This window comes from Antedon bifida, chromosome 9 (genome assembly GCF_963402885.1).
Source record: "Antedon bifida chromosome 9, ecAntBifi1.1, whole genome shotgun sequence".
Lineage (NCBI taxonomy): Eukaryota > Metazoa > Echinodermata > Crinoidea > Comatulida > Antedonidae > Antedon > Antedon bifida.
Genome location: NC_136234.1, coordinates 500,715 through 510,242, shown reverse-complemented (window position 1 = coordinate 510,242; position 9,528 = coordinate 500,715).

Here is a 9,528-nt window from a genome sequence, read left to right as displayed (position 1 = left end):
ATAAAAATATATAAATTAAATATGTGCTATGTGATTTCAAACAAAATAGTTTTAATGGAGATGGTCACGTATGCTAATTAGCTTGGTCAAAATAATAGTCTTTCCTTAATACTTCCGACCAAAGATCTTATACTTTCTCGCTATAAACTCGATTGAAACCTGTCGAATAAGGGGCCCACTCAGTGACTTATATTTTCCAATAAAATGATGTGATTATCCGTGTAATCAGGGGCGGATCCAGCGTTATTATAGTTTATAGGAGGGGGAGGAAGGGGGTGGGGGTCGGCAAAATATTACATAAATGATAAAAACGATCAGGTTGCAGAAAAATAAAAGTAGTCATTATTTTTATTGAAAAAAAAGATATGACTGTTAAATTTTATGGGGATAAAGCCTGTTTATCCCCTGCCTAAATCCACCCCTGGTAATATATAAATACTGTTGTTACTTTCTATCTAGTCTAGGCCTACATACAAACGTAAAAATGGTTAGTTTGGACATCACAGCATGCAGGTTGAAACATAAATACGCAACTCAAGGACGTAAGCGCACAATGGAATTTTTTTCAATATATTATATCTTTTATATTTAAAAAAAAATCAATGCGATCAGACTGTTACAACGCCAATTGCGCGGATACAGCGTTTAAGCAGCGCAACTTGTGGCCTCCGCACGCGTCATCAATAATAATTGTAAGTCAGATTTACGTATGCCTATCCTTTTTATCCTTAACACATCGATAATAATTTATTTTATACGAAAACAAATTACTTATTTTTTAACCGATATAATTGTGCGTTGCTAATTATTTCTTTGCATTCATAATATCGAGGTGATGTGACGTTATTGGTTGCTATTGGTTGAATAATGACTTTCCAAATATGGAAGTTGATTTACCATATTAAGACTATTACGCGTGACACGAGAATGTTCGTTACTATACCCTGTACATTGCAAATATACCTCTAAACAAAAGAGAAGGCTATTGCAGCCTGTGATATATGCTACTGCTGCTGATATGCAACTTCTAGCTACCGCTGCATAGATTTTCTACCTGGGGTGAGTGCAATTCATGCTTAATATTATTTAAGAGATGAAATTTAAATAGAAAATGGAGATTTCTTAATCATATTTGCACAGTATATAATTTGCGTCATGTTTTTATGTCAAAATGTGCATAATCGTACAAGTGTGTGACGTGTGGACTGCCTGCATACACAGCTTAGTATGTGGAAAAGGCGTTGATATGTGTGCGCCGATATAATATTTTAACATCTTGGTACAATATCATAAAAATCATCTACCACGTTTATAAAAATAAACTGGTTTAATGGCGTTTAATCAATGCATAGTAATGTTATTAATGTATGTATGCTATTTTTAGCTCAATTTATTACGTAGACTAATCGCGTGTCGTCTGCGCACTTCTTACCCCGGATCCAGGGTTACCATTAACTCATTTTTGTTATTATCAATAATAGGTCTTGCTCTAATACGTGTATTTTTAGTCCCAAATGCAACGTATTATTTATAGGCCTAATCGTTACTGTCTTGTCTTTGTTCTCCGTATGTGTGGTCTATGCTATTGTTCTCATCGTATCAAACGTGTACACAGATTTATCAAATTAGACGGTCGATTTAATCAATTCGCTAATGATCTATATGGCCAGTTGATTTTCGGAATCTTTAAATATTATAGGAAGCGTTTTCAAATAATAAGTTGATATAAATTAAAGTATTTTTAAATAAAAATATACCGATGTTAAATTTAACCTGGCTAAAATCTAAAACGCTGACCATGACGTCATAAAAAATATTCCGATTAAAAAGGTCATCTAATAAACAGTGTTCTGTAGTTTGAAGCTAATTTCAATGCTTTCCCATCGAGGATCATTGTTTATTTCACTTAATGGCTAAAATTATAAGTTTAACAAGCTCCCGCACTTAAGATTAGATTATGTAAGTGGTAGATGTATGCGTCAGCTACGCACGGCTAATTAATAAATATTGACGTCATTTAAATGGTTTCAAGTTCTTTCAAATGACCAGAACATTTATGTTGTAATAATGTTGCACATTATAAGCAACTACTTACTCCCTTCGCGTTTCCTTTCTCGTAAACACACGTGCGTAATTCGATTATGACGTCAATCGTCAATACTACTAGGTGTGTTATATTTAAGGCCAAGAGTGACTACGTGTCGAAACATTACGCATTTTTAAACCATCTAATATAAACATAAAAAATGTTCACATTTTTTTATCAACATTATTCAAACCATGATCGTTTGCGCGTACGAATAGGCATGACGTATTCCGGAAATGAAAATGGTAACGCCCGGTAACTGTATTTATTCGTAATTTATTACTGTTCAGTTTTATGACTATCAAAACGAAATACTGTATGTGCAGAAATATGTGAGGTTCTGAAAATGGAATATAGTATGCAACAGGTCTAACTGAAGTAAAGTTACAACGCGCAAGATCAATGTGCACGTACCATGGTCGAATTGGCGTAATTTTCACGTACGCGCAACTGAATTAATTTGACAAATCACAGCGACGGATAACCTGAACTTTCGAGTGTGAATGGTTAAATTATTAGCGCGCCGCGTACTTAGGTACGTACTTACGTTGCGTTCTAGAGGATTAATTTGGTCCGTGTTTTTATTATAAATTATTTATTTATAAGAAATAATTGTGAACATTTATTCTTCTTTTCATTAAGTTAATGCAACAGATTTTCCTCTCTCATACTTAAATAATTTATAAATTAAGATGCAAATTAATAATACAATATCACAGATTTGTTCTCGTTTAAATAACATTGGTTTTTTTTCATCCGACACACTTCATCTGTCTTCTACACTATCAAACTAGTTTGACAAAAAAGTGTGCTGTGTCCAAATGGTAGTGATATGACATCATCATATCCATCCGGGCACATCACATTTGGTTGTCACATACAGTTTGATAGGGTGTGTTTCTTTTAAGCTTGGTCCTCATGCAATTTAAGCACGTACGCACAACGCAAGTGATTTGACCAATGACAAGCAACTGTTGGAATTATCCATCCCATCTGGTCAAATTACTTGCGTTGTGCGCGCGTACATCCTACGTTTATTTATTGATAGGCTGCTTTTGTGTCAGTCACAGATTGCTGCAATAAAACATTTCTTATTTTTAAAAAAATGAATGTATTTTTGGTTTTATTTGAGCTCGACAAACGCACAGAATTCTACCATTCCGATCCCCAGGGTGGTGAAATCACAGGTCCGTTCGCCACATTCTCCCGGCCCGGTAAGTTATGAAAGTTTTTGGATTCAAGTGAATAGGAAGAGAATGATATGTAGGTCTGAACAACAACATCTACCAGCACAACTCTACACGCTTTCGCCGCCGACATTATTCATTATTGTCTTAACAGTATTTATTTGTTCTATAATCAAAATGTGAAATTCAGTTCTAAATTTCTAATATTACACAAAACAGGGGTTGACAGGGGCGTACGCAACAAAAACACGTAACATACCATATTTCTAGCGTGCATCAGGTTTTGCACGCGTGAACATTATGACAGTAAAAAATATAACATTAAAAATATGCCTACATTTTAGCGGCGAAATTAAAAGTATTTGTTTAAATCTAGAGTAGTAGCCTTTACAAAGTGTGATTTTATATCTACTGTAATATCTTAAAAAGCATCTTTATCCTATTTTGAACACTTTTAATAGTAAATACAATATTCTGTAACTCATGACAAGTCCTTAGTAACAGAATACGTTGCTTGGGAAAGTGAGTTATGAACATTTTATTGCGTCACATTTCAGCTCATCTCGTCCCTGGATAACATTATCAATACAGCAAGTGCGTAACCTTGTGTAATCTACAACATGATATGACGCTTTTGCAGTCATAGCTATCACCAAAGCAACTCCACATACGCACATAAATGACGCCGAGCTAGGACAAGGAACGGCGTTCAAACAACTCTGCTGCATGCTAGCTGTGAGGAGCCACGGACCTGTTTCTGTCGCCTATTCTTATTATATTATGTCGTTTTTATGGTCACTAACATCACCATCCTCTCCATGGCAACGTTTCTACACTGTGTAAACATTTTAATTGTGAGTGCTTATCAGTGAGTTGGTGCTTATGTTATAATTCTCTGCTTCTGTTAGAGATTAGATTGAATGATGTCATTTCTATATTTGGTGCTTATTCTTGGAAACAACATGGAAGAGAATGAAATTAATGTCACGTACGCACACGTACACTCCCTCTCATCTCTCATTCCATAGCGACATCGGAAGGGTCATTCCTTTTAAAAGCCGTCTTCAGTCGGCATGGGAACAAGATCATTTTGAAGAGAATTGATAAAAATGTCGACCAAAAAACATAACGAACTATTTACAACTTCTCTTTCGATGTCTTCTTTCAATCAAGTTGCTTCTTTCGTTTTATAATTCATCTTGAATTATGAAGCGTAGAAACGTGATCGAGCGTTTTCATTTCAAGTCAACATTTTAACCTGTAGTGAATTTTCTTGAAATGGCAGGAAATGTAAAATCAATAACAAGAGTATAGATGTCTAGATATATTTAAACATGGACAGCATACAAAGGTCAACTAACGGATGACCATTGAGTTTCCAGTAGAGTATTCAAATACAGTACTGATTATAGCATCATAATCCATCGATTGCATTAAAAACATAATGACTCAAACATTTTTTTATGAGTGCGCGCGTATCGAATATCAAAATTATATAAATTAGCCAAAAATGAATGTCAACTTTAATCAGTAAATGCGTATGCAAATTTACTTACGTGCAATAGTGAGCCAATTACCAGTGAAATCAAAATGAATGCCTAATAAACTATTAAATATGCAAATAATAGGCATTGCATATTAGCGCTCAATATATGCAAACATGTAATAATAATAACACAACGATTCAAGTTTGTGACGTTAATTAAATTATGTGGGTGTATTAGAGTCGTTTTTCTTGCACATTAAGATCAGCTTATCACATCGTTTACTGATGTATGCTTTATAACTGCACATAGGACAGAAGTGATTAACATATATTTAACTAATCATCAACAATTGAAACTTAGAGAATCAGACGTCGATTTCCGTTTAGTCGTTTACAATTTAAATCTGCAGCGAATGATGCACGAATGTGTATTTTTGCTATCTACTGCTATTAAAATAAAATGTATTTGTAATACAGATGTTATTGTTGGTCTGCAATTATTGTAGGCGCATTCATTTTGCTTCCTAGTTTTTCGTCTTTCGCACCAGTTAGGACAGTTAGGATGATCCAGGGTCCAGAAATTCATTTATTTATCTCGAGACATGGATGTATTCTGGCCTCCGATGTTGCACTTTGCTTATCATCTTCTTCTGATAAAATGTTTATATTGCATTATATATGTGCAGTGTTTGCAGACTGGATCAAACTAGCTCAATATAAATGTACAATCAAAGATAATCGGATAAAATTAATTAAAAGTTTAAGGTCAAATACGTGGTTTTGTTTTTGATTTTTCACAAGAAAATATTAAAATCGACATTGTGAAATAAAAAGTCAGATATTAAAAATAAAAGCCGTATAAAATTAATTCTTAAATTTTTTCTGTTGGTCCCTGTTTTGGTCGAATTTGGAGTAATGCGCCGTTTGCGGAATGACTCAAATTTAATGTCCAAAATCAGAATCCAGAAAATTAATACTTTTTTATAAAGCGCCCTCTCTTGTCAAAAGATTAATGTTGGCCTGGGGATTTTTATAATAGGAAGAGCTGAGAAGAAAACATAGGATTGTTTATTAAGAATGTCGTGGATATTTTAAAATTGCAAACATGTGGTAACTACTGTTTGATGTCATAGAAGTGATTTCTGTATTGTTGATTAAACTATAATATACAAGTAAGTTTGAAATGTATTTCTCTCGCATTACTCTGTATGTTTATAGTGAGCAGCCAGAGCGGAGCTGCTTCTGGGCGAAACGTATCCGGCCAGGCGTGCGTAGGCCTACCCTACTGAGGTAGGCATAGGCCTACTTTATTTAGCAGTTTATCGTCTGATTTTGGATTGGGGGATGCCCCGCGTCCGGCTGACAACAATGACATGCGTTTGGCGTGCGACGTGAACAGTTGTCGAACTTGTAATAACCCATTTTTTCTTGACTTGTTTTTTATAAAAAGATTGCCATTGCATTTCTTACTTGTTTTTGTAGGCTGTATATAGGCTGCACGTTCTGTGTGGTGGTCTTTTTTTACACAAATAGATTTTATTTATTTTTATACAAAATAGTGACTGTTTATATAAAAATAAGGTGAATGGTGAAAATATTTTCATATGTGCCTGTGATAATTCAAATAAATAAATAAATTTCTGATTGGTTGGCTATAAGGTTTATCACAAATAGTTTGCGCGATGCATGGTGGGAAGGGTTTGGGAGCAAATGATGTGACGATGTGTACGTACACGATTTTTTGTTTGTACTTACGCGTCATGAACTTTTGCTCCCACACCCTTCCCATCATGCATCATTGTGGAATGACGTTCCTTGCGAAATCAAGCTATTTGTGATAAACCTTATGCCAGTCATTTGTTAGCATTACTTGATTCCAACTTCAAAAGTTAGCAAGTGAGAAATTACTACATTTGCTAAATTGTATTCAAAATAGACTTAACTTTTCAGTAGGGAATTTGCTATCACATTGTGTAATTGACACAGTAGGCCTAGATCATAAAATATCAGGATTTGTTTGTAATTGCGGATAACCTAGTTATCTGAAAGCATGGAATCAGGTAAACAAAGTCTACATAGATTTGTTCATTAAACTTTATAAACATCCTTTTTCAATTCCAAGTATTCAAATATAAACCATATGTAGGACACCTACTTTACACTAATATATAGTAATACTGCAAGAAATATGATTTGAATTTCTTTCATAATCCTTCGAATAAATGGGATTTTAACAATTATTTTAAATAAAAATAGGTTATTCATCAAAATGATACCTTAATTTGTCAATAGATACAAGTTTGAGAAATAGTAAATCATAATTTAACCAAGTTTTCAATAAATCAATATTTTGTTATTTATAGAATCAAATGTTTAGTGGTTTGTGGTAATCTTCAATTAAGGTTGAATTTTATTGAAATATTAAAATCATATACTATAAATACTATAGTATAATTATGGAGAATTTATAGCTCTATGGTATTCTATAATATATATAATTATTTTTTATAAAGGTTTAAATATTCCAACTTATAATAATAATCTCTTTATTGTCAACAAACAATACTTGACAAATGGTGATAAGAGAAGGTATAGCTAATTACTCGTGTTGTTCTCCCTGTCTTTCCTTGTACCTCTCTCCTCTCATTCATCTCCTAGAGTAGTACCCAGACATACTTTATTGTGATGAAATAGTTGAACCCAGGACTAACAAGTTAACAAAGTAGTGATTGCCTGCGTATTCTTATCACAAACGGGATTTTCATCACAAATCACTCCACTAAATGCTTTAGAAGAAGGAAAATAAATAACCCCGGGGAGAAAAATGCATTTTATCAGTTGATTTGATGTATTATGCTTCGTCTATTTTATCGCTTGTCCCCTTACATTTAACAACCAATCAGATTTATTTATTAGCTTTATCTCTTAGGATCTTTCACTTAAGTTTGAAACAGACCATAACATATTGAGACATTTGAATGGTTTTGAAAAACAAATTGTGGATTACAAGGCATAGTGAGTGTTTGTGTTCTTAAGTTAAAAGATTAGTATTGCATTTAGGATTAAGCATTGGTAGTTTAGCGACGTATATTACAATACATTAAAAGTAGCTGTAAAATGGAAGCATTTTCCATGTCAAACAATACCATGGAGTAAAGAATACTCCATGGACAATACCAATCAATTTCCTTACTGTATCCATCATCTATCCAGTAGGGACATTCTGTAATACAGTGCTACGTGCATCTCATGTGACGCTAGTACTCCCTGTACAGTATGTTGATTTTATACATAGAGAGATAGATTAGTCTATGATTCTGGTATCACTGTATTATAGAATTTGCCTATCAATAATTGATAATGATATTGGACAATAGTTCTGAGAATTGGCTAACAATACAGAAACGCGTACAGAAATACAGAATCACTGTGAAAAGTAGTTTTCTTTTACAATAAATTTCTTTAACAAATTATTATTTTTATTAAACATAGAATAGAATGTGTACAGTATGAATACCCCTTCCAATTCCATGGTCAAAGATCCAGCAGCTAATTAGTGCTCAGATATTGAGGCGTAAATACATGCAGATTAGGCTTAACATTGCATGTCTGGTCTCAGAGGAGTGTAAGACTCAAAAGCTCATTAATAATTGTCCGTAACTTATTAGGGTTTTCCCTGTATAATACTTGTCAAGGTTACAAGGCAATTTTGTTCATTTTAAGTTGTGAATCTTATAATTGGAGTGTTTATTTTAATTTATTTTGTAATCCCTGTAGTAAACAATTTTAAATAATTTGTTTTGATAAATTATTTGTGTTGACATTGATTATCCACTTCAACCTGAATGAACAAATAGTTAGTGTAGTACGATACCTATTGAAAGAGTCATGTACAGTAACTCCTTAAAGAATTCGAAAAACTGCACCAAATGATATAAAATGAACTATCAACTTTAACACCACCTTCTTACTGAATTGTGGCCTTTGATTATCCATTTAAGATGTATAAGTGGTGACTACAATTTAAATGTTTGATCCAAAACATAAAAAAAATACTTATTAACTGTACCTATTTCAAGATTTTGGTTCAAACTATTGTTAGTAATATGTTGTTAGAATGTATGTGTTGTTTGTAGTACACAGTAGTAATTTGTTCTGTAGACTTATTTTTCTCTGTATTGACTCCTCTAACCCCTCTCCCTGTTTCTCTCATTGTCCAAAAAGTACAAAAAAGGTTAATTTAATTGATTTAGGATTTGAAATTCATTTTAATCATTTAACCTTGGGTATTCCACCTGTTCAATTATTCTTTATTTTTTATTCATCATACTGATGAAGTCTGACTCATCATAAATTGATTTCTTAATGTTTGCACAATCTATTTTGTAATTAAATTTGCACTGTATTTGAACTGTGTAGTGTAGTTCTTAATGCATTATTACATATTTATTCATTTTTCCCCAGGGTCCTTTTACCCAGGGTCCTTTTACCCAGGGTCCTTTTACCCATATTTGCTGTTCCCAAGAGTATTTTCCTCAGGGTTCTCCTCCCCAGGGCCCTCCTTCACATTGTTCTTTTTTTCCAGGGTCCCTCTTCTTCCATCATATTGTTTTCCTAGAAACTACACTTTCGTTAAATTAAATGGTACCCCTTGTTTGTTTTTCCATTTTATGCAGGGTACTTATTGTACTAATTGCATAATTCATATTTGATTCATTTTCCCAGGGACCACAATAATACAACTAATATTATAAATCCAAAGGCAAATT